The following is a 25951-nucleotide window of genomic DNA, read 5'->3' on the forward strand; positions in this document are numbered from 1 at the left end:
AGTCTGTAGTTCAAATATCTCTTCATTGCCCTGACTTCCGAACACTGGGTGACCCAGGGCAGTTCCTGCGTGGTGTCTCTCTGCCTACATTCGCTCCCTAGCTAAGCTGATTCAGTTTCATGGCTTTAACTACACACATACACTGGTAACTACCAAATTTATATCTCCAGTATAAACCTCTCTCCTGAACTCCACATTTAAAGATCCAAATGCTGAATGTCTTATAGGCATATCAGACCTAACATGTCCACAGTTAGGCTCCTCTCCACTCTCATCCAGACTTTCTTCTTCCTTACTCTTCCTAATCTCTGTAAATGGTGACTCTATTCCTCCATTTTCTTAAGCGATACTCTTTAGCACCATTATCATTTCTTCTTTTTCTCACCTTCTACATATCTAGCTATCAGGAAATACTATCAGCTCTACCTTAGATATATCCAGAAAAGAACTGCTTCTTACTACCTCTTCCACTATCATACTGGTCCAAACCTTCATCATTTTTTCTATTAAAATAGCCTTCTTACTGGTCTCCCTGCTTTTATACTTTCTCCCCTATAATCTATTCTCCAAACAGCAGCCAGATAAATTATTTAAAACTCTTAACTCTGATCATGTTACTTTTCTGCTCTAATGACTCCAGCCAGTGCTTCTCTTTATAGAGGTTTATAAACTTAATATGGGCCCCCATTACTTCTGACCTAACCTTTTACTGCTCCCCCTCACTCCCTGCTTTAGCCATACCAATATTCTTGTTCCAGGTAGGGGTTTTGCAGTTATTGTTGCCACAGAAAGCCATAAGGCTTGCTTCTTACCTCCTTCAGGTCTTTGCTAAATTGTCATTGCACCTAGGCCTTTCCTGACCAGCCTGTTTTGAATTGCCACTACTTCTCCTTGCCTTACCCTCTTAGTGCTCTTTATCTCTTCAGTACTTTAGTTTTAAATCACCATCTGGTATATATTTTGTTTGTTTGTCTTACCTTCCTTTGACAATGAACTCCACAAGGAAGGGAACTTTGTGTGTTTTGTTCAGAAAGAGGAAAGTGGAATATGGGAAAAGGATTGTGTAGTAGGTACTGACTGCCTAACATGCCTTTCTCTTGTTGCCTCCTGACCACAAAGATGGGTACGTGACTCACATCGGGGCAGTCTTTGTATCTTGTCCTTCTGGTATTCTAGTCCTGGGATGGGCATGTGATCCAAGCCAGGCCGACTGGAGTTTTCCATGGGACTTCGATTTTTCTGACTGGAGGTGGCAATAAAGAAATAATTCCCATCTTGTTATGGGTCCTTTTAACTGTTAACAGACCATTAGACAAAAAGAGAGCTACAGCCATACACTATAATGCCTTTGGAACACTTACAAAAATTGCCCATATACTAGGTGACCAAAAAAACACAAAAAGAATATTAGAGCAGATGCAGGGGAGAATAAGAAAGTTTTAAGTGAATACTACATAAAGTTCTATATAAATAATCTTTGAAACTTTCAGTGTGTAAGACACTAAAGTTTATTTTGACCTAGTTTGCCTGTCAGATTGATAAATTCTTCCTAATGTTCATGTAATAGTTACTTACATGCTACATGACTTCCACAGCTCAGAAAGATAAAATAGATATATTCAAGAGACTTATATAACCCTCATTAAAACATAATGGCCAATGCAAAAATTTTAAAATATTGTCAGTTATGAGAATAAATGTAAAAATCTGCAAATAAGATTTTAAAAAGAACTATCTACTCTGACCAAATGGGACTTACCCTAAGAGTACAAAAATGGTTCAACATTTGGGAATCTTATGCATAAATACACTGTACAATAATTTTTTTAAAGTGTGAACTTAGGGGCACTTGGGTGGCTCAGTCATTAAGCGGCTGCCTTCTGCTCAGGTCATGATCCCAGCGTCCAGGGATCGAGCCCCGCATCAGGCTCCCTGCTCCGCGGGAAGCCTGCTTCTCCCTCTCCCACTCCCCTGGCTTGTGTTCCCTCTCTCACTGTCTCTCTCTCTGTCAAATAAAATAAATTTTTAAAAAATTAAGAAAAAAAATAAAGTGTGAACTTAGCGTCCTATGGGACATTTAATAACATTTAACACCCATTTCTGGTCATCTTTTAGGAATAGTACTTATTATGGATATAAAACATTTATTTTGAACCATTAACGTTTATTAATAGTAAAGCTCCCAGAAAATTTCCATCAAGATCAAGAGTAGTGACATGATGTCTGCTAACATGGTAGTATAAGTTCTAGCCAGGCAGTGACACAGAAAAGTAACAAGTAAAGTTATTAGAAAATGAGATAACAGTAAAATCTTTTTTTTTTTTTTAAGATTTTATTTATTTGAGAGAGGGAGCACACACGAGCATGCATGAGCAGGGGGAGAGGAAGAGAGAAAGGGAGAAGTAGACCCTTCGCTGAGCAGAGAATCCGATGTGGGGCTTGATCCCAGGACCCTGAGATCATGACCCAAGCCCAAGGCAGACACTTAACTGACGGAGCCACCAAGGCACCCCACACTAAAATCTTATGGGCAATATGATGGATAGAGCTATACAGTTCTGAAAGTCAACTATAAAACTCTTAGAATTAATGCAATTCCATAAGTAGTTAGAGAAATGATAAATATATGTTTAGTGGCAACAATTGGAAGCTGAAGATAATAGGTTCATTTCTTATGGCTAGCGAGAAACTAACATACTAACTCAAAGTAAGAAATGTGTATTTTCAGAATTTCCTACAATAAGTATATATAGCTTTGTTATGAGAAAATAATATCTTAAGAATATGTTTTCAGTACTTAGATGTAAGAAAATTCTAGTGCTAGAGCTCAAGCTCAGCTGAGTTTTGTCAATTGTAGGCTTTCCCAGATAATTCAATAAGGAAGTTTGAATGCTTGATTTTAGAACTTTAGTTAGATTAAACATGATTAAAAAGCAGCTAAAATCTCAATCATCTGTGTATTTTGAAGTATTGCTCAGAGAAAAACTAGGTTTGAAATTTCTTCTAAGAATTTTCATTTTCTTTTTCTGTGCTTGTTTGATTAGAGGTTCTTTGGTAAAAAATGAATAGATCTTGGGATGTCTGGGTGGCTCAGTTGGTTGAGCGTCTGCCTTTGGCTCAGGTCATGATCCCAGGGTCCTGGGATCGAGTCCCGCATTGGGCTCCTTGCTCAGCGGGGAGCCTACTTCTCCCTCTGCCTGCTCTGCCTGCCACTCCCCCCTCCTTGTGCTGTCTCTGTGACAAATGAATAAATAAAATCTTTAAAAAAAAATGAATAGATCTTGATACTTTTAGTAAATGGCTCCTAATGCCATTTTGTTACTGAGGACTTGGAGTGTTCTATCATAATTTAGTTCCAAAAACTCTTTTTAAGAGCTATAAATTGAGCAGACAGCATGGTGGAGAGTACAAGTTTTAGAATTAGGGTAGCCTGGCTTGAATTCTAACTGTGATGCCAATAAGTATGTGATTGAGCGAATTAGTGAACCTTTCTTAGCCACAGTTTGTCTTTTATAAGACTGAAATAATAATAACTATGAGGATTATAAGGATTAATTGAGGTGATAGACCTTGTCATTAGCAATATTCAGTAACAATCTAATTCAATATTGCTCAGTATTATAATTTGAGATACTAGTAATATGTTATTTTACAATGTACTTTATACAGAAGATCATCTCTTTATTTGTTATATATTCTAAATTCTGAAAAACTCTATATTTTTATGGTTGAGAAAATGACTAAGAGACATGAGCTGCCCTGTAATGTGATCCCAAACAAGTCACTTTTTACATTTTTTGAGCTTTCAGGTAATCTCTACATCTTAATGATGTAGAGAGGATGAAATGTGATAACGCAGACTTTTCAGTATTTACTTGTAAATATAAAGCACTAATGCAAATGTAAGGAGTTCATACTGAGGGGACTTCTATGACTTCTAGCCATGGTGTAGTAACAGGAACTGGGTTCAATCTCCTGCCTTAAACAACCAAAAAACAAAATAAAACAAAATAAAAGCCCGTAAAATATTTAAAACAGGCTTTCCATACATTAGGCAACCAGCGGCATAAGACTGAACCCTGAGAGAAGGGAAACAAATGATGTGCCCAAGGCCACAGTGTAAGAAGGGGAATCCAAACACAGCTCAGTGGTCACCCTGAATTGAGGTAATAGAGTTGGGAATTCAAGGAGGCAGGTGCAGCTAGAATTTGTAGGACAGCATTCTAGAGAAAGAGAGAGTTGCTCAAAGAGAACACTTTAGAGGTCATCAGAGCGTTCCCCTGGAGTCTTCAGCTGAGTGCCAATTAGTGCACACATATAAGAGAACTACCCAAGGCTGGGAAAAGAACCACTGGGAAGGAAAATGTAGATCACAGGTCAGGGAAGAATGTGTCCCACCAGACTAGAAAAACATTTTAATATAAGTGGCATAAAATGGAGTACTTGGAAGAGTATTGCCTCAGTAGTGAGGGAAAATTAATCCTAGACTAAAGGTTGCTCTGAGCCTGTCTAAAAAAAAAAAAAAAAAAAAAAAAAAAAAAAAATCCTAGAAGTAAGCCATTAAAGAGTGATCATAAACTTTTTTGGTAAAGGGTAAGATTGGAAATATTTTAGGCTTTACAGGGCATATGATCTCTGCTGCATCTACTAAGCTCTGCCACTATAATGATAAAGCAGCCATAGACAATATGTAGATGAATGAGGATGGCCAAATTCTAGTAAAACTTCATTTACAGCAATAGGCTGTGGGCCAGATTTGGACTGTGGGCCACAAATTGCAGACTCTTGGTTTAAAGGTCAAATTGTTTCTAGTAGTTTTAACTTCAGCCCAGAACAAAGCTCAAGGATATTTAAAGAACTGTAAAATATCCAGCACGTAACAAGGTAAAGTATGCAATATCTAACATTCAATCAAAATTTACCAGATCTCCCAAGAAACAGGAAAATTCAGTGGTGAAGAGAAAAATCAATCAATACAAGTAGACTCAGAGATGATAGATTTAATAAAGATAAATTTAATAAACAGATTTTTAAATATTTAGTAAACATCTTTACTAAACAAAGATATTAAAACAGTTATTTTATACATATGCTCAAGATTGTGTAGGAAAGCAGTAAGTTTAAGGAGAGACATGAAAGCTATAAAAAAAAAATCCAAGTTGAACTTCTACAGGCAACATAAACGTCTGAAATGGAATATACACTGGATAGGATTAACAGCAGACTAGACATTGCAGAAAGACTTTGTGGGTTGGGAATATAGCAATAGGAATTATACAAAATAAGACACACATATAGTGAAAAACCAAAACAGCTCATCAGTGAGCTATGGGGCAACTTCAAACAGCCAAATATATGTATAATTGGAGTCTCCAAAGGAGGAAGGTAACAGAATAAATATTAAAAGAAATAATGGCTGAAAGTTTGCTAAATTTGATAGAAACAGTAAGTTCATGTATCTTAGAGGCTTAAATACCAGCAAGTACCAAAAAAATGAAGAACATTACACCAACGTATATCACAAATAGTTTAAACCAGTAATAAAGATTTTAAAGCAGAGAACAAGGACACTCTAAGTTTAGAGGAAAAAAGAATGACAGTAGACTTTTCACCAAAAGCAATGCAATCCAGAAGACAGTGGAGCAACGTCTTTAAGATAAAGAAAAAAACAGTCAACCTAGAAATCTATAGCTAAAAAAATATCTTTCAAAAAAGATAGTAAAATACTTTTTTAGACATACAAAAGCTGAAAGAATTCACCACTATTATACCCACACAATAAGAAATGTTAAAGGAAGCTATTAGGAAGAAGGATAATACTAGATCAAAATAAAGAACACCAGAAATAGTAACCTCCTGAGTAAATGTATAAGTTTGTTTTTATTTAAATCTTTTTTTAAAAAGGTGATTGTTTTAACCAAAAATAGCAACAATGTAGTTGGGGTTTATAACATGTAAAATATATGACAACAGTTGCACAAAGGTCAGGATGGGAAAATTTGAAATGTGGTATAGGTTTTTTTTTTTTTAAGATTTTATTATTTAGAGAGAGCATATGAGAGAGCACGAGTGGGGGCAGGGGCAGAGGGAGAGGGAGAAACAGACTCCCCACTGAGCAAGGAGCTTGATGCGGGGCTCAATCCCAGGACCCTGGGATTATGACCTGAGCCGAAGGCAGATGCTTAACCGACTGAGCCACCCAGGTGCCCTTAAGGTTTTTATACTATATGTGAAGAGGTGTAATATCCCTTGAAGGTACATTGTGTTAAGAATATAACAAAAAACCCTAAATCAACCACCAACACCTCAAAAGAAAGAGTTATAAGCCAAAGGAGATAAAATTAAATCAGAAAAAAATAGTCCAAAAGAAGGCAGGGAAAAAAAGGAAAAGGGAAATGAAGAATAGATGGGTAGTAAGATGTACATTTCAACCTAACCGTATCAATAATCATATTAAATATAAATGGTGTAAGTACTCTAGTTAAAAGGCAATGAAGGTCAGCTTAGATTTTTTTTTTTTTTTAAAGAAGAAAATGAATTAACTATATGCTGCCTGCAAAAAATGGACCTCATCTATCTAAAGACACAGATGATACGGTAAGGGATGGAAAACAGTATGTATTTAGTACTAAGTTTTTTTTTTTTAGCTTGGAGTGTCTAACTTCTAAGTAGGAATTAGAGCAAAAAATATTGCCAGGTATAAAGATGATTCTTTCATAATGATAAAGTGGTAAACTCATCAAGGACTCATCATGGCCTGTTTGTTTAACCAAAGGAAAAAGAAGGCATAAACTAACAACATCAGGAATGAAAGAAGGCTCATAACTACTGATCTCATGGATATTACAAGGCAAATAAGGGAATACTACAGTCAGTGTGCTCACAAATTTGATAACAGATGAAATGGAACAGTGTCTAGAAAGATACATACAAACTACCAAAACTGTCTCAAGGAGAAACATTACACAAATTGCCCTATATCTGTTAAATCAAGTTAATAGTAAAAACAAAAACAAACAACAACAACTTTCCAGAAAAGAAAAACCACCAGGCCCAAATGGTTGTGCCGGTGAATTTTACCAAATAATCCATTTGACAAAAAAAAAAAAATGAAAAGGGAAATTGGAAAGTATTGTCAACTGACTGAAAATAAAAACATATTTCCAAATAAGTAGGATGCAACTATAGCAGGGCTTAGAAGTAAATTTATAGCACTATGTGCATATACTGGAAAAGAGCAACAGTCTCAAAATAATGGCTCTAGGTAAGGGATTGTCAAAATCATCTTCAAATATCTGAGTGTCTTTTATTTAAAAACATGCTTATTTCATGTTGGAGAAGATAATACAGATGGTTATGAAAAGGCAACTCTTAGCCCTTCATAGGAAAGAAATAACCATCAGACTTCCCCTGCTGTGGGCTGAGTTTCTTTAGTGAGGCATGTTCCCTTAGATATTCTTTAGTTTTTTTTTTTAAAAAGTAATCTCTATATCCAAGGTCAGGCTTCAATTCACGATCCTGAGATCAAGAAGTCACATGCTCTACCAACCGAGCCAGCCACGCACCCCTCCCTTAGATATTCTTAAGGGTTTTTTCCCAGCTTTTAACTTCTGAGATAAACGGTGGTGAAGGAAAAAATACATACTTTTTTTTAGTGTTAATAGGCTACAGATGAACATGCACTTTTAAACTGATGTATTATATAGTAATACAATGTAAGAATGAGCAGTAATTTAAAAAATCACAGAACTGTAGAATTAGAAGGGTCTGTAAGTGGTGTTCAAACAACAGTTGTCTCAGCTCTCTGCCTCTTTTAATATCAAAGCTTTGGGTAAAAATGTTTTTTTGGTTTTTTTTTTAGGGGACATCCATTTAAGTTTGCAAATCAACAAAACAGTGCATGAGAAGTAAGCCACTGGAAGACATATTCAGTGTTCAGAGAAAATTACATCAAGCTCAGGGACAGTCACTAACATTATAGATGTGATTTTGTACTAGGTAAAAGGTTGGGTGTATGTCACCTTCTCTCCAAAGCCTTTTCTGGCTTTCCCAGACTTAGTGGCCTCTGTCTTCCCACAGTCTTCTGTACACTCTGTACTGTAGCATCTACATACTACCAACTATTGATAGGGTGTCATGGAAAATGAGACCAGGAGAAAAAAAGGGTTTGCCATTTACCACTGGCCGTCTTTGTGCTAAAAGTTCATCTGTTTTCTTCTAGTGAGTAGCATGAGGGTCAAATGAAATAACATACGTAGTCTTTGAAAACTTTAAAGCACTAGCTCCATGCAACAAAATATTCCTATTATATATTTTTCCTTTTCATGTGGCAACTGCGAATTTCTGCCTAGCAGACATACATTCCTGCTTCAAGTAGGTAAATGGCAAGAAGCAAAGTTGATAGCATGGAAAAACCACATTGCTGCTTTATAACAACCAGGGAGGGGCGCCTGGGTGGCTCCGTTGGTTAAGCAACTGCCTTCGGCTCAAGTCATGATCCCAGGGTCCTGGGATCGAACCCCGCGTCAGGCTCCCTGCTCGGAGGGAAGCCTGCTTCTCCCTCTCCCACTCCCCCTGCTTGTGTTCCTGCTCTCCCTATCTCTCTTTCTGTCAAATAAGTAAATAAAATCTTTAAAATATATATATGTGTGTGTGTGTGTGTGTGTGTGTGTGTGTAACAACCAGGGATTTTCCCTCAATCAGCTTTTTAAAAAAGACAATTCAATTAGTGTTTCTATTTTGTGTAGTAGCTTATCTTTTATGACAGTGATCTGGGTTTATTAGTTGGCCACCTTAAAAATATTAGACTCGAGTGGTAAATTTTTAGTGCTCGAGAGAACCATGTCATCCAGAGGCTGAAAGTTACATTTGAAGTCTTTTTATTGAAAAGGAAACCTGTTTTTCCCTTTTAACAAGTTTTACATTGGTTTGATTTTTAATGCCAATGATAATAGCTACCACGATTAGGCATTTATTATATGCTAACACTGCTTTAGGTGCTTTACGCAAGTTATCTAATTTGATCCTTCCCAAACCTTGCCAGAGAAGATACTATTCCTCCTTTACAGATGAGGAAACTCAGAGTGTGAAAATATTGTTAATAGCTTAATTTACAAAATTACTAAAAGATGACACTGAAATTTCAGTATGGATCTGACACCAGACTCCATACTCAAGCACTGCGTCCTTGGATGAGTGGTATAGAGCATTGGGCTTAGGAATAGATTGATTGTTTCATAGAGTTAAGGTGAGAGACGTTCAGTGAATAATTCTATGCACACATGGTAGTTAGGTACTGCACAGGATTGAAAAACAGAACACTTAAAGTTGTGGCTCTGCTACTTACAAGTTCTGAGAGTTTGGCAAATCAGTTTATTACCCTTCTTAAGCCTGTTTTCTTTCAAAAATAGAAACTAGTAAAACTACCTGTCCTAGGTGGTTGTGGTGAAGATCAAATGATGTTTCTAAGGGCCTTAAATCGTTCTGAAAGGGACACCTGGGTGCCTCAGTTGGTTAAGCATCTGCCTTCGGCTCAGGTCATGATCGGAGTCCTGGGATCGAGCCCCATCGGGCTCCCTGCTCAGAGGGGAGCCTGCTTCTCCCTCTCCCTCTGCTCCTCCCCCTGCTTGTGTGCACTCTCTCTGACAAATAAAATCTTTTTTAAAAAACCCACAAAAAATAAATGCTTTTGAAAGGGTATATAAATGAATTGATAAGTTTGCCATAGATCATTTGCCATAGCCTTTCCTTAAGTAGTAAATTTTCTGAGTGCTTTTAAAAAATGATTTGATTTATAGAAACCTAGTGAGTTTCCAGAGCAGCTCTATTGAATTAGAGTGATCTATCATGTAAGGAAGTTCTACTCCTGAGACTAGTGTTCTTCGATGAGATACTTTGTTTTTGAGGAATGGTTATTTCACAATACCTTGTAAAGGAATTCTTGACAGATATTTCTGTCTTCATTTTGGAACAGTAGAAAGACAGAGAGGCCCAAAGTGGATGGATGCCAGAGTCAGCTTTGAGGTTCCTAATATAACTGTCACACTGCATCTACTAGGAAGCTACCTTTCCCGTGCCATGTAGACTTCTGTATTTTCTAAGCTCATTTCTGTCCGGACTTGAGAGTAAGTGCAAGTCTTCTTGAGGGCTGTTTGGGTCTGTGTACAAAATGACATCTTTGGCAGTCAAATGAATAATCAGTGAATGGATCCCCCAGGTTATACTGAAGCTCATAAGATGGGCACGTGGGAAGGTTGTGTTCTGTGTCAAGGAATGAGTTCTCCATGCCTTTCATTCCAATATTGTTTATTTTCTTTTTGGTTTAGGAATTTTCAAATTTAACCCATCCACTCCCATGTTTCCTCAGGATTAGTGACAGAAGTGGAATGGAGCACAATAAAATAAACCCATTTTGTTACAGGCTTTCTTGAAGATTGCCTCAAAGAAGCAGCTCAGAATTTGGAAGAGACTTGAGAAAACTTTTGGTCAAATCGGTTCAGTGTAGGTAACCAGTCGGAAGAATCCATCTTCTTTCCTCGCCCCTCGTGCTCCCCCTCCCCCTTGCTAACCCTCCTCACCCCACAAAGCTGTGCACCCCACAAAGCTGCACATGGCTCATTCACGCACAGACTGTCATTTAGGGGTCTGGGTCACCAGTGTGGGTGCTCACCTGGTTCACACCAAAAGCTAACCGTTCTATCTCCGTTCACGTTTTTGTTCCACAAACAGAATCTACGCAAACTGGCTCTCTTTCGGTTGTGTGGCCTTCCCTGGAAATCAGGCCTTGAAGGAAGCCCTAGCGATTATGGCCGTAAATTCATCCTCCGGTGGTAGTGTGCGGGGTGTGAACTGAGAAGGGCTGCCTGCATCGCCATGCTCCTATCATCATTAGAATGATTAGGTTGAGAATAAAGTGTCCTGAGCGTTTGGGTATGGTGACACTAAAGAAATTGCAGATTGAGACCATTGCTCGTGGGATTGCAGGACGAAACAAGAAAGGGAGAGTGAGCCGGCGAAGTTTATTTATGGAATGTCAGGGGGCCATGGAGGCCCAGCAGGCCCTAGAAGTGGAGGGCTTCCCTGGGTGCTTGTTTTCTCCCTCTGACCTTGGATGAACTAGCGAGCAGTATATTATGCCGGCCGATTGTGCTGGTTTGTCATGGTTAGCATTCTGGACTGTCCCTGGAATGTAGGAAACGGATGAATTTGAATTGAACCATGAGGTGGTCTGCCGGGCCCTCTCCTTGTCTCAAGGAAACCTGTCGCTGTTTGTCTGGGCCTGGCCTGATGGAAGCAGTGGAGGGAAAGAGAGGTGGGCCTTTGATCTCTTTGTTGCAGCTGCTCCCTGGGAACTCGCTGAAATCAATGCCCTGTTTTCCTGAAGGAATGAATGGCTCTGCCTAACTAGCTTTGTGAAGCTGTGGGGGAATTCGCTGCCTCTGTTTATTGACAGCTGAAAAGGAGCACATGGGGTGGAATGGACCTTCTTGTGAAAACCAGGCACAGGGAAAATTAGACCTCAATTTAACACAGAGGAATTTGGAAATTCACCCCAAAGGAGACGGTGGTTTCTCATGCTTACATTAGAATTACTCAAGTTTGGGGCTAGTGTGTAATGAACAATGGGGGTTCTGTCACAACTGTGTTATAAGTAGGAATATGGTATGCATAATAAATGATACTAAGTAGAAGTTGATTCAACACCCTCCTTCTATTTTAAACACAAAAGGAGAGAAAGACAAATATTAACCATGATATAATCGAGTGATTCTTTTTATTTTTGCATTATGAAGAAAAAAAAATTGATACTTAAAATGAGCATTATTCATGTACTATTACTAAATGTCAAGAATGTCATTCATTTATGTTTCAAAACATCTTTGAACTTTGTATCTAAATTTCACTCATGAGAGCTATTCCTGCCATTCTGGATAGTGTGTGTTGTATGGGAATATTATAATACGGTTATTTTTAAAGTTCTCTTCTTAGGACGTTGTAACTGAAAGGCTATGCCAAGCATAAATGAAACTGGCTAATAGAACAGTATAGCCCTTGCCATTAACACAGTTCATAAATCCTAAAATTACTACCTTACTTTTGAGAGCACAGTAAGGAAAAAGTCTTGAGTTTATCACAAGGAATCATCACCATACCTTCTTTTACATCTCCCCTCACTTGCTTGATTTCCCAGGAAGAATTTATAGCTTCTTCCTTTGGCCCCAAGCCCTTTGTGCACACCTCTATTATAGCACTTAACACACTGCCCTGTAGCTCTTTGTTTAGGTGTATTCTTTTAGCTGGAAGTAAAGCAGCTGTGGCGGATTCATTTTTATATCTCCAAGCCCAGCAAAGCTCTTGGCTCAGTGAATGCGAGCTGCCTGAATGGGGATTGATAGCTCCCTGTACATTACTTTGAATGTAATTACTTATCCAGGCTTCAACTGCAAATACTACATTTTAGGAAAACCTGATTGATCTATTGTTACCTGATTGGTGCTCTAGCTTTTAAAAATCTATTCTTTATGGAGAATCATTAAACACTTTTTTTGATTTGGCAAGTTTGTTGAGCAGTCCATCAGCCTCTGAACAGGAAGCATAAAAAAGTGGATGGCATTGTCCTTTTTAAATCTAAATTCTGTTCTCCAATATTCTTTCCTAAAATTAAATCTCAACACAGTGTTTAGATATTTCCAGTTTGATGAAAAAGCTTTTAATTTAGAGTTTTGTAGACTTTCACTTGACCAGATTTACTGATTGAGATGGATAAAGCTTCCGTTTTACATGATTTAATTCTAGGATGTAATATTAAATAATGCAAAACAAAACACCCTTTGACAATTTCTTTAACCAGATTTACCACTACTGTATGTTATGAGCCCCTTATCAAAGGAAGTAAACACCTTCACTTGTCAGTGAAAAGCCTGAGGGAAATTTTTAGTCTAAAGGACTAACTACTGTGATTTCACAGGACCCTAGATCAAGCCCAATTCTGGGCTGTTCTCAAGTTAAAACCTATTTCTTTTTAAGCCACAGCTTTAAGTGGGAAATAGTTGTCAACATTCTTTGGGAAACAACATCTTAAAATCGTAATGGAAAATTTTAGTAAAAGGGGGGTAAGTAAGCACAGAAGTACAGTAACTGGCTAATATTTTACTCTCCATGATATTTTTGTTTTTACCACCAAGATTATTTTTAAAGAAATCTATTTGGTCGCCTGTTTTTGATTAAAGGTAAGGATGAAGTTTAAAATACAGGTTTGCAAATGTGTGAGTTTTGGTAGGAATCTTGTAGAGGAATGGGGTGTTTGTATGGGTCATACAAATGTGGTAGATTCAGCAGTTTGCAATTCTGCTGAGATTTCAGATTTCTTATGAAATAGGAAAATTACCATGACCTTGATCATCGATAGACTCTCGCCCCCATAAGTATTAACTTGTAGTTAAGAAAGCAGTAAGCATAGCACTTAGGTTTTATAACTTGGTTGCTCTACTCTCCGTTTCTGGAAGTAATTTCATGTGACATCATACCAAAGTAGGGAGGGGTGGAGGGTGGAAGGAAGTGTAGGAAATCAAACCACACTTTCTCATTTTAGCAGTGAGGCATATCTTTGTCTACATTGATAGAAGGAACTACATACAGTCCAAGGAAGTAACTTCAGTTAAAAACCGTGTTATTGCTATGTCTATTGAATCAGATAACTCCAGCTCCATGATCCTCCATAAAAGAGCCTTTTCTCAGGACCAAAGACTGCTATAACATCCAAGAAGAATCGGTTCAAATGCTTTAAGAGTAAAACCTTCAAAATAGGTTTAGGGATCAACATATATGAGGTGTTTGTATTTGTGTGTCTGTTTATCTCCATCAGCAAACTTCCTTGTAGAAAGACACCAGATACTTCCCTCTCAGATGGCTTCCCGTCCATCCAGACTGACCAAATAAAGCAGCCCTACTACCGGCTTATCTAGTCATTGAAAGGGAAACATCCTCCTTATTCATTAGATTGAATTACAGGAAAGCCTGTTCTGAAATATAGATTTAAAATTACCTTCATTGAGTGTGCTTACTGTCAACAAGTTCTGCCTCTCAGGCCACTTTTCTCACAGTGTCGTTGTCTTTGGGGGTGGGGGGGAAACGCAGTGAAGCAAAGGAGGTTTGTTTGGTTTGGTTTGGTTTGGTTTTTTCATGGGTTTTGTTTTTTTCCCCCCTTGGTGTTTTTGGTTTTTGTTTGCCTGTTTGTTCGGGGCCTTTTAATGATCTTTTCTTGCTCCTTAGAAGCCCCCCACTCCTCTCCACTTCACCCTCAACCCTGTTCAGGGACTCGTTTCCTTTTCCCAAAGGATAGTGTTTGTGTTTGACGCTTTTTAAAAGGTTCTGATGATCTACCTCATTTCTGCCCGAAGCTGTGAGGTATTTGTTTTTGAATTGGGATCTCTGGAAAATAACTGCAAGTACATGAGGGCTCCTTGCTTCCCAGGCACGCGCGTGAAGCCCTTTACTCAAATTAATTCATTTAATCCTCAAAAGGCTCTTGTGCTGTAGGTACAATTATTGTCTTCGTGTTACAGGCAGGGAAGCCGAGGCCGAGAGAGACCAAACAAATTGTGTGGGGTTTCTAAGTGGCTCCAGGGTGCACCTGATTTGAGCCTGGGCCTTCTGACACCGTGTCCCATGCCCTTGGCCACATCACTGCACAGCCTCTCCCCAAGGAGGGCTGCCGTCAGACCTTGAAGGCGGGTTTCTGGAATGTAGGGATATGGCACTAGGGCATGTTGACGAGGAGAACTTTTTGATCTTGGCATTCCTGAACTCATATTCCGTATATCGGTATCTACTTATGGAGTATGGATGTGGTTTTTCTCAATGCCTTTTTTTTAAACCTTCTGATTCTCCTCCCTCCCCCCACTCTAGGATTGCTCTCACGTCTGATGTGGCCTGTGTCTCGCGTCACATCCACACTCCTCTGTACCTCAGACTGACAAAGGTAAGAATGTCTCTGCCAAGCCGGCGGACTTCTGCCCCATCTGCTCTCCCGCGCTAGGTCGTGAGTCTGTGTTTTTGTTCTTGCCTCTGGTACGGCACACACCAAAGCCCGCCACCTTTCCCATAGTAGAGGGGGTTATATTCCAGAAAATGCTCGCTCGCAGAGAATCTGCACTTGAGGAACTTCAGGCTTTGAAGGAAAAATAGGGTTGAGGGATATGAAAGCCTATTTTTCACTCTTTAGAAAATATCAAGAGAATATGCAAAAAACTGTCATTGATATTTATATCCATTTAGAAATAAGGGATATTATATGACTGATTTTTATTTATCATGACTTGCTTACTGGAAATTTGTGGTCTCCCTCTCTTACATTTTAAAAAGATGTTTTAAAATGATCTTAAAAACAGATAAATAAATACTAAGGGAAAATTTGGGGGTGTTATCCTGCATTTAGAATCATAGTGAGTCTGTTGTATATGTTACAATTCAGTTTCTAAATCATGCTCTTAAAACCATAATATGAGGTGATTCTCAATTTGTATCTGTTCTGTCCAAATTTCCTAAAGTTATGAAATGGGGAAATAAGTGGGCCTCTAAATCCAGTGTTTATCTGAGAGAACTTATGTTTGGCAGGATCCTCAATATTTATCAGAAGTTTTTATTTCTGATCATTTTCCACCATACATATGGAGATTATAATTTATTTTAACCACCTATTTCAAAATAGCAACCTCTAATTCCAGCATTATATTTCATATCCAACGTTTTGGTGTGTTTGTTTTCTTCCCCTGTAACATGTATTAGTACTCTGTTTAAGACGCCCCTGCCTTCCTCACCTAACGCTGTCGTCCCCCTGTTTCCGAGCTTCAGTGCTTACAATGTTGCTTAACCATAGTTCTTAGCCTCTCTCCACACTTCTTTTTTTTGCAAAATGTCCTTGACTGTAATATGCCATATTTTTTTTTATTCCAGTGTTCTGTGTAAGTTTTCTTATATTACATCTAACACTTGGATTTTTTTTTTTCCTAAGCCTCTCACTAGATAAGTCACTTCCCAATTTATTTTGCTCTGGGGGCTGACTTCTGGAAGGTTATTCACAGCTGCCTGAAGTGGAAAGCCAGAGTGAAGAGAATATTAGATATAAGAGGGTGTGTGTTTAAATTTCTGTTCTCCAAGTGATTCTAACTGAAACTAGTCCACTTCCCCACCAACACATTCAAAAGAAAAACTTAGCAAAATCCAAAAATGCCACAATCACTTCTGTATGTCATTTAGGTCACTTTATGATACCTGTAAGATCAGTTCGTGCCAGGCACCATTGTAATTGTTTTCTCTAGTTAAACATGATATTGCCATGTGAAGCACAGCAATAATATTACACTTTTTGAAGAAGTTAGGAATCTTTCAAGTACATGACATACAAAACTTTTGAAGCATGCAGGAAATAATAGAAATTTCTTTCATAAGCACATGTTAGCAAATGAAATCGTGCCTTGATCCAAATTAAAGATTATGAAAGTGAATCAGTCATGTATGCTCTGTCATGTATATCATACTCTGAAACAGGTTATTAGTGTTTTCTTTTTTTTCTTTTTGAGTTTAAATGCATTTTATTTTTAGACAACCTACATGACATGTTTTTTTCTTTTTTCTTTCTTTTTTTTTTTTGACATGTTTTTTTTCTTAAAAACAATGCCTCCGCTCCAAATAAATCAGGGTAGTTATTAGTGTTTTCTAATTGGGAACTTACCCAGCCTGTAAAGTCGTTCTTGATACTTATTAACAGACTACATCTACTTTGCCTGTATACTTTAGACCCTGCAGCATTGTGCTTTTATATGTACATATGTAATGTATAATCTTGTAATAGCCCTGCAAACATCGATGTCCCCGTAAAGGGAAGTTAGGGCACTTTCCTGAGATGGCATACCTGGCAAGTAGCAGGGCCAGTATTCAAACCTGGACCCATCTGACTCCAAAGCCAGGGATCTTTCTGCTCTACCACACCATTTTTCTAGATTGTATCTAGACAAATACTATCATTTGGTTGATGTTTTTTTGAACTAACTGTAGGAACACAAGCTAGTGTTAAGTAGGGTATGCTGCTGACACGGTAGAATAAGGCAGAGTAAAACACATTGTTTTATATACACTTCTGCCTCAGCAAAGTTTATCATTAAAATGTCTTTATTTTCTGACTCCCTGAACAAACAAAAGGCCAAAATGAAGGCAGTTTAGAGATGAAGGGAGTGGGGGTGGTGATGTTCCTAATATAGGATAGTATTGAATATTGTTAAAGTTAGTAAATCACCTTTCTCTACCAGTGTGTTTAAAATAGCACTAGGAGCTATGCATGTTTATACTATAATGAAGTGTACTTTATTTGGGGAATCATTTAATTGATCCATTATGTGGCATTTACCAAGGTAGTTTTTTCCTTTTTGTTTGAGCACAGGAATTAAAAGTGATTCATAAAACAGACACACACCCACACAATCAACATGTAAATTAGAACCACATTAAGATGATCATCATTTTATGTTTCCCTAAAATGGTTCTCACTTGCCCTGTATCGTCAACTCCGTAAGAGTGTTGTGAGTTCTGGTTCAGGGAAGATTTAGAACTCCCTGCAAACAGTTCATTTTATGGAGAAACCTCAGGGTGCAGTTATTGCATTTATTTTTTTTGTGCACATTTTTTGGGTGGTTTTTGGTTTTTTTTTTTCCCCAAAGTTACTACAGTTATATTGATTTTAATGTATACGCTGGATTAGTCCGGAGCATAATCTCTACGTCTGCTGTCTGAGGTCTCTTTCTATAACATAAACCTGAGCACATTGCTCTCCTGATGACAAATTTTCAGTGGTTCTAATGAGTCAGGACTCTTGGTTGCCACTGACAGAAACTCATGGGACTACGGAAGAATCCCCAACAGCCAAGTGATGGGAGTGTATTTGCATGTTAGAAGAATCCCTCTGACAGAAGCACTGTGATTAGAATGAAGGGGAGCCACTCCAAAAAAAAAGACCGAGGAGCCAGAATGGACCTCAGTTTCCACTATGTAGAAACGTCCCTTGGCCCTGACCTCACTGATTCAGGCTCTTTACTCACCAGGCTGGGAGTAGGTTTAAGGGAAGCCACATGAAAACTGAATTTTGGCCAATAAAATGGGCTCGTCTTCCATCCTCTGGCACACCTCTCCACCCTTTTCCTAGCAAGTTTCTAGGCATTGGAGAGATTGGAGAGTAGTAGTCTCCTGCACATGGTTGCCCATGTTGGGTGATGGAGGTCGGGGAGAATGTTCATGAACTGCTTGCTTCTCTCTTCCCTTCTGGGCCTCACCTATCTGGCGTGAGCAGGGAAGTAAGTGTCAGCAGAGGCCAGATCCTTGTGAGGCCAGAGTGGCTCCGCACTGTGGTTCCTTTGCTTTCCCGCACCTCTGCCTGCTTGCTCAACACAGCCTCGCTTCCATGTTTACCGTCTATGACTTCTCTTCTCAAGTCCAGTTTCCTACGGAATCCTCATCTTCCCAGCAACCACAGCTGGGAGAGCCTTAGCCCGCTCTGCCTCTGCGACAGGGCACTTGCTCCCCGGGGAAATCCTCCCCCACCCCCTAGTTCCACCATCCCCCTGGAGGTGCCCCACTTGCCGGGCAGACTGGGGGCCTGGGTGGCTGGAAAACGGGGTTTCCTGGTTGCTGATTCTCATCCATCTGAAGTTCTGGCCAGGGCCCGCTGTTCTGAAAATTCTGATCTCTGCAGGATGGCTGGTACAGCTGGGCTTATCTGGAAACCTCTCTAGTTTTTGTCAGGGCTTTCAGAAGCTTCTCCCGAAGGCCTCCCAATATTCAGCCACAGGACTGAAATGGAATCTGCTTTGAGGATGTGTGACTGGCCTCAAAGTCTGAACCCCTCTTCGTTGTTCCATTTGGTACCACAAGTACCTACCATTACTGCAGCATCTGTGAACACATTTGTCACACTGAGGGCTTGCTCTCCTAGGGTAGGACTCTCCTCTCCCCCGAGCTGCTCCGTTTGCTGCACACTCTCGTTTCCATCGGGTGGAAATGAGCCGTCCCTGTCCCAGCTTGCTGCCCTGTGAGGCCGGGCCAGGCTTGGGAAGCAGGGGTGTTCTGTGCCTGAGCCTAGCGACACTGGCCTCCCTCTTTCCTCTTCCGGCTGACATCCTTACTTCCTTTGGTTTTTAAGCAATTCACAGTGTAGATGAAGGCCTTAAAGACCACTTTCTCTGCCTCTCCCTTTCTAGGTATTTGCATAGGAATCAGAGGAGTTAATCTTGTGAGTAAACTCCACATCTGCGCGGGCTTCCTTCCTTCCTCCTCTGTCTGCCTGGGGGCTGTTAGCACAGGAGTGCCCCCAGGTCACCAGTGCCTCTGCAGAGACCAGACTCCTCTCTGCGGCAGGGGATTGCCATTTTTGAAAAGCAGTCTGGCTCCAGTTGTAGCAATTGAGGCTAGTCGGTAGCACAGATGCATACAGCATATGAGGCTAAGGTTCTTGGTGCCTTCCGGACACCCCTGCCCCCCAAGTCTGAACCTCACCACACAACTTCAGGTATGCAGGAAGTCTTCCTTTTTTTATTCCCTGTAACTGATTCAGAGTCCAGCCCCCATTCAGCTAACCTACAGGGAAATTTCATTTCATGTCTGTCATTTGTAAGTGTCTCCCTTTCCCTCACGGGGTGTGTCCTAGAACCCAGAGATTTCCATGGCACCTGCTAGGTGAGGGACTGGCTCGGACCTTTTGTGTGTCATGGCAGCAGGCTCTGTGGCTCTCCGCCTCAGGACCATGAGCGGAGGCTGGGAACCTTGCCCTAGGTCGGGGTCTACCTGAGCACAGCCCACACCCTGTCCTCCCAAGGGCTCTGCCCACTGCCCTGGGGAAGCAAGCTGTGCAGGGGCCACGGCGAGAGAGGCTCTTTCTCTCACTTTCGTGTGTGCCCTCTCCTGCCGTCTCGGGATCTGGGCAGAATCTCCTCACTGGGTTTAGAGGTTAACAAAGACAGCCTGCCTCTGTCGTCATCTGGGCTAAAACACAAGGAATGACAAAAGCCTGCCACCTGTTTTAAATGAGCTAGAAAGAAAAGCCGTTGGGAGGACAAACAAAGCAGAATTCCAGAGTCGTCCTGCCCTGCTGATTTGGAGGCTGTAATGAAGGCAAAACATGGCCCAGACAGTGGTAACTATGGAAATTAAGGAGACAGATTTGAGAGACAGGAAGCTCACAGAATCTGTATAGCTTTAGTGAGTGGGAAAAATCTAGGATGACTCCGAATTTCTGACTTGGGAGAGTCTGGGAAGTGACACAGTGAAGAGACTGCCCTGTTGATAATGTGGACTCTCCTACCACGTGCTCCAGAAGCCAGCCCCGCTGTCTGCTGGTCGCGTGCCCATGGGCCAAGTAGTGCCACTTCTAAGCCTCAGTTTCCCCATCGTAAAATGGGGCTAATAGCTCTTACTCATATGGTTGTTAAGGGCATGTTAAGTGATTAAAATGGCCACAACCCATAAGCATCCAGGAAATATTAGCTGTTAGTACCCGGTGCTGCCAGTAGCTAAAACCGGTAATGCTGGAGGGGCCCTGCCTTAGAACAGGCGACCTTCAGGGCTGTGAGATCTCCAGGCTGAGAGGTGGTAGGTGGATTCATCTGGAATTTTAAAGAAAGTTCAGGATTGAAGACGGAGATTTGGGAGCCCTCTGACTTCAAGGAGGTGAAACCCTGGGTTGTGAGTGGGGGGTCCCCCAGCGATTGTGCATGAAGGTAGAGGGCCAGGTGTCAGGCCCACACAGCTATTCAAATTCTGAGGGACCCTTTGCAACTCGCTCCTCCGTGCCACCTTTAAACTGACTTTGTTGTTTTGAGATAAATATGAATATCCCATTCAGGGTCTCTACTCCAGAGGTATAAGAGTGGGTTGTCTGTTAACCTCCCATATTAGGTGGGTTCCTTTCTATCTGGAATTACAGTCTTTAGAAAATAAAATAAAAAAAAACTATTTGAAAAGCTTTTCAAACACAAACCTTGCACATCTTCAATCTAGAGGAGTCTTTCACTGAAAACTAAGGCAGAAATCCCAGCGTTTGGGGCTTGCCCAATTCTTTCCCACTCAGATCATGAGAAATAAAAAAGTGAGTTTGAAGAATTGACATAAGAAAATTCAGGAGTAGCCTGGAGTGAGTGAGCTGAAACTGGAGGGAAATCCCTTTGTTTAATTTGGGTTTCAGTGCATGCTCAGCAGGCAGCTAAACCAGTACATTCATAGAGAAAAGGGCATGTTCTTAAATGCGGCTCCCAGAAGCAAATGCCTAGAAAGACATACTGTGCCAGCAAAAATGCATTCTAGAAACTGTACGCTCTACATTCAGGAGATTTTACTGTTTGTCATCAGTGAGTAAGCAGACATAAACAGATCATCCCCCCCCCATATTTTCCCTTTTATTTAAAACAATTAACTCTAATCTGTTTACTGTGTGCCAATCCCCATTCCTAGAAAAATGTGATTTTTCGTGCTACTCTGGAGCTCAGAAATATGTATATTTAGGAGTGTTTAATTTTATAGGGTCATTTTTACCATATGTATATGGTAAAGATTATATATTTTATATATATGTGTGTGTGTGTATATATATATATATATATATATATTTGAAAGATTAAAACCTTTTTCTCTGATTCTTGAAGTCTGAATTCTGACCCGAAATGCAGTCTGCAAATAGCATCCTGTCAGGCTTAGATGTGTTCTTTTTCCCGTCTCTTCTCTGCTTGATTACATTGTTGCACCCTGCACATGGTTTTCCCCAGGGCCACGCATGCTTCCAGGTTCTCTGCTGTATTGTTAACTATGTGAGCGTTACTGGTCCGAGATGGCAGGTGGGAGAGACAGAGGAACTTGGCCTCCTCCCTGCCAGACTTCTCCTCTTTCACTGGGGCTGCTTACATTGAACAGCTGAAGAATAAGCTCCTGTGTGAGCCCTCGGAGGCCAAGGAGTATTGTTGGATTCAGAAAGGAATTGCTTTCTTTTAGTGATAATTTGAATATTTTGACAATGAAGCTAAGCTACTCCACTGCCTGGTTTGCGTACCTCATGTCATGTGCACCCTTGCTCGTGAAGCAGGAGAGAGCTCCCGCCTCTCTGAATTCACAAATTGGTATTGTCCATTGGTGAGATGGGTAGGAGTAAAGGAAGAATCATCCAGAAGAATTTTACTCTCTTGGCTCAGTGTTTTTTAAAGTTCTTTAAAAAAAAAAAAAACAACAAAAACATACAGGCCTTTGGAGGCTACCCAATTAAAGCACCATGATAAATGTTGGGTATTTGGAGAAGAGAGATGGGCCATCAGATGATTTGTGAGGTGTTTATACATGCAAAACAAACTCTCTTGATGATTCAGAGATCCTACTTACCTCCAGTTTTAACCTTCCAGGTTTTTTCCTGAATTTTGATAGGTTATTTTAAAAATCTAGTTGTCTAAAAATGATCTTAATTTTTCCATTTTTAACTTAAAAGGATGTTCTCCTACAAAATAAATGGGCATAGCCTTTTTTGATCAAACTAAGAGAAGGAAACAGGCAACCAAGTGAATAAATCACGTAGGTGAGATCTGATTGGCTTTGTTTCATAATAGATTTATCTTTGTGCTGGTTAAGAAAATCCTAAAAAGCTTTGCCCTTTGAGGACTGACTGGTTGGAATAGTCCTAAATTGGAAGAAGCCAAGTTTTATAATTAATTGGTGAGCAGAGATAGTGGTTTCTGCATGCTCACCAGGGATCAGTGATGCAAAGCTGGCTGCAGGCTGGGCTCTGGAAGGCTTGGTGAAAACCTAGACTCTCAGGGCCAGAGTGATGTGATGTCAGTCTGTGAGGCTTTGCACTGTGACCTAGGAATCTGTATTTTTAAAAGATTTCTCTGGCAATTCTAGCGCATAGCCAGCTTCGGTGACCACTGAACTGTGTGTTAAATTTAGAGACCTCAGCCTTTTCCCCCTGCACATCTGGTGAATCTATATGTTTATTTGAAGCACTTATTGAAAATGAATGCCTACTGGTTATTGCTGACTTTTCAATTCAGAATTTGTTTCAGGTTCTGTCATTGCATAGATTTGCATACCTGTTTTATGGTATTCTAATACTGTTGATTTAAAAAAATACCATTTCCTCTGCATGCTATTTTGAATATTTTATGTAAACAGTTTCATGGTCCCCTCCCCCCCACTTGGCAGAAAGCAGGGGAAAACTTCAGGGTTTTTCTAATCCAGTTGCAAGTAGGACAAAAGATGTAATATAAATACTTAAAGATCTTCTTGTGCAAGATGACATCGGATTGAAAATCTTTTAAGTTACAGCATTATGAACTTTATCATACCTTTTAAATATATCAGATGAGCTCGGATGCCTGGGTGGCTCAGATGGTTGGGCGTCTGCCTTTGGCTCGGGTCACGGTCCCGGGGATCCTGGGATCGAGTCCCACATGGGGCTCCCTGCTGCTTGGGAGCCTGCTTCTGCCTCTGCCTCTCTCTCTCTCATGAATAAATAAATAAAATCTTTAAAATAAATAAATAAATAAAACAGATGATCTAAATGTTTAAGACTTTTGCCATCTGGTAGATCGGAGACATTTAAAAATTAACGGTGGTGTGGCTATTGAGGTGTCCTACCACAGGATCCTAAAGTTTAAAACTGGTCTGTTGTCTATGAAAATGCACGGAAAAGGCAGTCAGAAATCTGTAGATGTGATCAGGTGTGTGTACGTGCTCCTGAAGGGAAGCCCAAGCTGCAGCCTGGTCGGGGGGTGGGGGAGGGGGCGGGGGAGGCTTCCCTAGCTTCATTCACTGAAGATGTGCAAGATCTCTTCCTACAGGTTTGAATCCTCAGACAAGCTCCCGAGAGGACTCCACGACCACCCGGAAGCTGGTGTTTCCTGTCACCGAGCAGGTACGCAAACAGTGGTAGCTTCTTCAAATTCTTTCTGTCTGGGCGCAAGTATTAACCATTGACTTGGAACCACGTAGTACAATTAGTCAAGGATGTGCGGGAGCCTCCAGGTCCTTCACCAAGGTTCTAGTGGAGAAGAAATGCATTTCCCCTTCAAACTGCCAAATATCTTCAAACAGCAGTCTTCTAACCTTTCCTTTTTTCCAAAGCATGCACATGCTGTACAGCACCGGGAATCAGATGCTGCCATTGGCACCCTGTGCTGTCCTCTGCCGGCCCCCACCCACAGCCAGAGACACACAGGCCACTCTGTGGCATCTTCTGCAGACTTCCCTGTCAGATCAAACGTTCTCAAGCCGCCCCTGGCCTAACTGGTGTGCCTGAGCTGTGTCAGGGGCATCCCCCTCTTTGAGGCACATGCTCGCTGACCAGCCTGAGGAAGATGCTGGTCACGTACGGGTTGTCCCGGGGAGTCCAGCCACAGATTCTGAGGCTGTATTTGGAGATACTGTAGTAAAAGCCGAAGCCTGGTGCTCGTGCGGTGTGACTGGGAAAGATGGCAGGGTACGGGTGGGAAGAGCACTGAGCTCAGACCACCAGGGTTTGGCCTCTGGTCATCGTCAGTTCATTACCAGTAATGCTGTCACTGGACGCGGACACTTGTGGGGCACCCACTGTGTGCTGGGCACTCGGCTGTGAACGGGGCAGCACCTACAGCATCTCAGCAGTCAGGGCCTGTGGGCAGGGAGTGTCAGTCTCCGCGCCTCAGTCTCCGCATCTGTCAGATGGGGATGAAGATGCCCTTCTCTCTAACGGGGCCTCAGAGGGCTTAATGAGTCTGACAGAAACGCACTGTCGTTTTGCTAAATATTATTTGGGTGTCCTTTGAAATATAATTGGACTAAAAAATATTTTGATGTATGGGCCAAGACATTACAATTCATCCCAACATGGCCAGTGTATCTAGTCGGAACGGAGAAAGGCCCTCGCAGCTCCAGGTAGGCAGGGGAGCGGGAATCTTGCCCTTGTGTCTTCTGTTCCCTGTGTGATGGACGCTGGAAGGCTAGGCATGATAACCAGGAAGAGCCTGGAATGTGTCAGCGCCAGGTTGCTGGCGAGGCTGTGGGCCGAGGGCAGGTAGGGGGGCGGCTGCCACACCAGGCAGCATGGGTCTCAGGAGCTGCACCGGACAAGCCCAGGCAGGATGACCAGTCCAGCCCGGCGCCTGGCGAGCCAGAAAGGAGGAGCGGCTTGGGACATCGCTATAGGCTACTGGGAAGGAGCAGCAAGCATGCGGCGGGGGAAGTTGGGCTCATTGTAAGCAAGGTGCCTGGCCTCGGGGGCGCCGGGAGCATAGCCCCGCACGGAGAAGCCGCCGGGGATGGGCTGGGGGGGGGGGGACCACACATGTGGATGGCCAGGACAGCTCCTTAGAGAGTTCACATTCCTCCCCATTGAGCTGGGTATGATTGTAATGGTTTGTTAAACAAACAAAGGGCCTAAAGCTGTGAATGGGGGGAGAGAAAAGACTTAAGGTGAAAAGGAGAGGCGGCCCTGCTTGCCAGCGCTCCTCTCTTCTGAAGCTTTCGCCCCCCGTTTCCCCCCGACATTCCTTTCTCCCTTTCAGGGAAGCCAGTGCAGGAACAGGGACGAGTTGCCTTGTCTCCCCAGTGCCCTTGCCTTTGAAAATGGAAACTGATGAAATGCGTTGCATCTTAAAAAGAAAAAAAAAAAAAATAACAACTGGAGTCATTTTCAAGGACCAGTGATAAATACCTTTATATTTCAATTTAAGTATTTCCGGATGAACCGTTCGGTCAGCATCATTTGACTCTATTGGACGTGGCATGCAAAGGCAAAGAGAACATTCTCACTCCAACATTGGGTAGTCATTTATCTGATAAATAGGGCGTGCGCCCTCCAAGGTGGGCCGCCTTGCTTCCGGAAGCAGGGGACTGAGTGCTGGAACAGGCGCAGCAATTTTATCTTTTTCTCTTAAGTATGTACACAGTTCAG

General features: G+C 41.2%; 1 protein-coding gene across 4 annotated transcripts in view; it reads left to right on the plus strand.

The window, feature by feature from the left end:
- The window catches only part of PLAGL1 (PLAG1 like zinc finger 1), a 107134-nt gene that overhangs the window by 61573 nt on the left and 19610 nt on the right, over nt 1-25951 (plus strand). For 3 of the 4 annotated variants that reach the window (XM_028121369.2, XM_028121367.2, XM_028121373.2), the window contains exons 3-4: nt 14908-14980; nt 23862-23935. The gene's annotated coding sequence lies outside the window, so the exon portion shown is untranslated. Of the gene's footprint in view, nt 1-14907; nt 14981-23847; nt 23936-25951 lie in introns of all 4 variants that reach the window. The other variant, XM_028121368.2, reaches the window with a different exon arrangement.

This window comes from Eumetopias jubatus, unplaced genomic scaffold (assembly GCF_037043125.1).
Source record: "Eumetopias jubatus isolate StellerSeaLion01/CBP00866 unplaced genomic scaffold, mEumJub1_p1.0 scaffold_6, whole genome shotgun sequence".
NCBI lineage: Eukaryota > Metazoa > Chordata > Mammalia > Carnivora > Otariidae > Eumetopias > Eumetopias jubatus.